This window comes from Mixophyes fleayi, unplaced genomic scaffold (assembly GCF_038048845.1).
Source record: "Mixophyes fleayi isolate aMixFle1 unplaced genomic scaffold, aMixFle1.hap1 Scaffold_50, whole genome shotgun sequence".
NCBI classification, from domain to species: domain Eukaryota; kingdom Metazoa; phylum Chordata; class Amphibia; order Anura; family Limnodynastidae; genus Mixophyes; species Mixophyes fleayi.
This window is the reverse complement of record NW_027448190.1, coordinates 332,653-337,346: the sequence shown is the minus strand read 5'-3', so window position 1 is coordinate 337,346 and position 4,694 is coordinate 332,653. Positions and strand designations below refer to the sequence as shown.

The 4,694-nt window shown below is 43.1% G+C and overlaps 1 pseudogene; it reads right to left on the bottom strand.

Moving 5' to 3' along the window:
* Positions 1-533: 533 nt before the first annotated feature.
* Positions 534-2,084, bottom strand: LOC142134232 (cytoplasmic protein NCK2 pseudogene; annotated as a pseudogene).
* Between the last annotated feature and the right edge of the window lie 2,610 nt (positions 2,085-4,694).

Here is a 4,694-nt window from a genome sequence, read left to right as displayed (position 1 = left end):
TGCAGTAGATGTCAACACTTTATAAGATCAATAGTAATGATAATAATGTATGGCATTACTGTAAGGTATCTGTGGCAATAGGTTTATTTTCAGAAGGTGGCATGTTTGCTGGTATGGTACGTAAGTTAATAGTGATGTGTTATATACTTCAAAAGATAGAAGTAATGAAGGTGGCTATTCGCACATGCTTGTCACTAGCCCCTATGTCAGATTCAGTGGCTGATTTGAGGAATGAAAACAAGTAATTAATGCCACATCAGACAAAAATTTAAAGAAGAACACACTGATATACGTTCTCTGTACAACGCTGCGGTATTAGTGGCGCTATAAAAATGCCGCTTCTGATGATGATGATATTAAAGATGCAAATGCAGGATTAATACACTAAAATAGTGTTCATGCAAATGCAAATCATGCTGACCTGCAGAAACACTCATACACGCCAGTTATGTGGAGTATGTTTTGCACCTGCTATAGGGAAGGTGATGCCTTCCGAACGGCGCTCATTTTGCAGAACAAAAGAATGAGGTATGTAAAAATAAATCAAATATTACTCACTGAAGACTCGCTATCACGAATGAGGAAATCTCCCTCCATTCCTCTTTCATTCAGGGCACATTCTGCTTGATGTCTTGTAACTCCTCCATAGTACCATCCTTTGCCAGCAAAACGTCCTGTGCAAGCAGGACCAGTATAACTTATTTGATGAGCATGAGAATTATTTACGGAAAGACCATCAGTTAAAATTACAACATAGTTTTTGGGAACAAGACCAATCTGCCCACTGGCATTTTTACATTTCCACCATTCTGGGTCATTCTCTGGCTTCTCAATGACCTCCATGATTTCTCCTTTCTCAAAGTTCAGCTCTTCTTCTGTTACAGAACTAAATGGGTATAGGGTCTGAACAACATGGAGAATTTTACAGTTCTGACCATTGCTTATAGATGCTCCTTTTCTCAAACTGAGAAAACTAGGGGAATCTGCTGTTGCTTCATCAACCTCTTCCACTACATAGTTTGATGGAAACCACCCAACCTGTCCACTATGTGCTCCACGCCACCAGCCATCACTACATTTTTCCATAACAATAACTCGTGAACCCTTCACAAGGGAGAGTTCATCATCTCTTTCCGCCACATATGCAAATTTTACATATGCGGGTATGTTTAAGTCATAGATTCGATCAGTGTTGGTACCATTAGAGGAATATTCAGCATCAGTGCTAGGAGTTGGCGAGGCATCTCGAGTGCTAGTCTTCCTTTTTGTCTTACCCAGACCTGTAAAGAGAAAGTAAAATGATTGACGTCTTAATATGCGTATGTGGCACTTGTAGCAAAATTTTATTATGCAACACAAAAAGATAGAGTCCACTGCTCCTTTCTGCAATGTAAAAGCAGTTAATTCACAATTCATAACTACTAAATGAAGGTAAATATGGCCATTTAAGTGGCTGAGACTAGTTGAAGCATTCAAAGTCAATATTAACAAATATGTGTATAGTGCAAAGTGAAGATGAAAGACCTGGAAGGTAGGCTGCTCAGCAAAAATTTGAGATTTATGGCACTGCCGGAGTGGGTGGAGAGCCCTAGTCAGGAACTGTTTCTTGAGGACTGGCCTCTCAGGGAGTTTGGCAGAGAAGCATTCTCTCCTCATTTTGCTGTGAAAAGGAAGCACAGTTTGCCACCTCAGCCAGGAGCCCCTGCTCGCACCTCCATTGCTAAACTGCTGCACTTCAGGGATCACGATACTGTTCTCAGGATGACCCAGCAACATGACCAACACTTTGGCAATCATATATATCATTATCTGTTTTCCCTGAATTTGCGGTGGAGGTCTAGATCGCCAGATCACTATTTACACAAATTTAGAAGAAAGTTCGGTAGATACAGTTGTCTTACACAATGCTGTTCCCGGCCAGGATACGGGTGTCCGCGGATGGCAGGTCCCATTTCTTCTTCACCCCGCAGGAAGAGGCGGATTGGCTTGCAGGTCATCCACCTCTAAGACATCAAGATTCTTGATATATACAGACTCTTGCAGACACAGTATTGGGTTGTTTTCATTTGGGAGAGTAAATGCTGCAGGAGCTAAGTCACCCCCCCCCCCCTTCTGTATTCCCATCCTACTCGCTCTCCCCACTGGGATGTTTTGTTCTTTGAGCGGATTTAGGTATGCCTTAGTTAAAATAGGTATACTATTAATAGGTTAGGAAATCTAACCCTGATAGTTTATAGGGATTTTGAGGCATCATACATTAAGTCCCATACAGTATCAGACAGACTTAAGTGGATCAGTATAAATGTTTGAACTGTGTGTTTGGAGAAAAGAAGCCTCTGACTATTCTTGCCAGACACAAATCCGTACTTTCAGACTGATATGGGGGTTAGCTATCTTGCATGCTTGGCATGGGATGAGCTGTCCTCAAGAACAATACCGGCTATTGCGGACGATTGCATCATTTGGAAGTACGTGGGGCCAAAACTGAAAGTATTCTTTAATTATTACAAGGACCTTTACACACAGTGTGCTAGGTATACACCCCGCCCAGCTTGCAGACTATTTAAGGAACATCAGGCTCCACAAGATTGTCACCAGATTCATCTGATTTATTTGATTATCCCATAACCGAGAAGGAGATAGATGTGGGCATTTCCTCATTCCCGAACCACAAGGTCCCAGGCATTGATGGTATCCCAATAGAGGTGAATAAACAATATAGACAATTCTTTGTCCCCAAACTCCTTGAAACTTATTCCTGTTAGAATACAGGTCCCTCCCCCCTCTCTGTCTGAGGCCCATGTCATCCTTATTCTTAAACATAGTAGGGAAACCCTACATTCGAACACATACCGCCCCATCTCCCTGATCACCACGGATGCCAACATCCTTGCAAAAATTATCTCCACCAGACTCAATAGGGTTATACATGAGGCGTTTCACCCAGACCAGATGGAGTTTATACCTGGCAAGTCCACTCTTACGAATGTTAGGCGTCTGTATAGGCACATACAGGGGGCCCAGAAGGTGGAGGAGAGAACAGTGGTAGTGTCTCTTGACACAGCCAAGGCTTTTGACTATTGAATGGGACTACCTGTGGCATGTACTGGCATGTTTTGATATTGGTGACCGGATTACCAGTTTAGTTAAGCTAGAATCTGTGTTAATGGCTATATGAACTCTCTGTTTGGTCTGCGGACGGGAACTCGCCAGGGATGCCCCTTATTCCTTAATTTATTTGCATTGCAGATAGAACGTTTAGCCTGCCTAATATGCGCCATTAGAGGCCTCAAGATGGGGAAGGTCATGGAGAGCATAGCACTGTATGCAGTTGATGTGCTGATTTAACTGGAAGATCCCAATAGCTCACCTTCTGCAGGAGGTCGATGACTTCGTAATTTTTTCAGGCTTCAGAAATAACTGGAGCAAATCCATGTTTTTTCCGCTGGGCTGGTGGATTCTGCCAGACACAGCTTCCGGTCATTCATTGTTGTGGACTGATAAATTCAAATATTTGGGAATCTGGGTGACTGCATTTGCCTCGTAGTGTGTCAAGCTCAATACTGATCCAGTAACTGAATATCTTAAAAATAAGTGTCACTCCTGGAGAAAGCTTCCCCTCACGGTGACCAGAAGGATTAACCTAATAAAAATGATCATCAATCCCAAATATCTTTATTCACTTTAGCACTCCCCTGGGAATTTACCGCTCCAGGTGTTTTGATCAATCATTAGATACTGGATTTTCCTAGTATAGGGTAATAAGAGAGCAGGTGTTCGCTTTGCACACTGTGTAGGTCCAAAAACAATGGGGCTGGCTAGCTTTTCCCAACCTCCAGATCTACTATTTAGCTTCCCAGCTTATTCATCTAGTTCAGTGGTTGAGTGATCCTCCAGGTACTTCTCGGAGACATTTCTTGTGAGCAGACAGACCCCTCCTTGGGACCATTACAGGTTCTCCTTGCAAGTCATAGGCCTCTTAAGGTGGCCCCTATTGTATGACAGGAGTCCACAGTTTGGTGAATTACACATGCCCTTTTGGAGGGTGAGGGGCGGAACCCGGACACCCCCCTGTGGTTTAATATGGAGTTCCAAGAATTGGCTAAGTTGACGGGCACTCTGACGTGGTGCAGAGTGGGGATTCATACTATAGGGCAGATATTTAGAGACAAACATTTACGTGCCTTTGAGCAGTTGAGGACTCAATGCCTAACTCCCAATTTTTCCAGTACTTGCAACTTAGACATGTTGTAGCAGCATAATTTGATGAGGGCCCACATGTAATACAGATAGTCACTATACAGGAGGGTGCTAGGACCTGGGTGCAGCAGTCAGAGGATCTGAGTACAACCTAATCTAATTTCTATGTATGTATTCTGCTCTGCTGTAAATAAACACCACTGGCGGATCCTGAGTGGGGAGATTGGGGCAAGCCCACCAATCATCATCATCATCATCATCATGTATTTATTTATATATATAGGGCCACTGATTCCGCAGCACTGTACAGAGAACTCATTCACATCAGTCCCTGCCCCATTGGAGCTTACAGTCTAAATTCCCTAATATACACACATACAGAGAGAGAGAGAGAGACTAGGATCAATTCTGATAGCAGCCAATTAACCTACCAGTATGTTTTTGGATTGTTGGAGGAAACCAGAGCACCCAGAGGAAACCCACGCAAACATGGG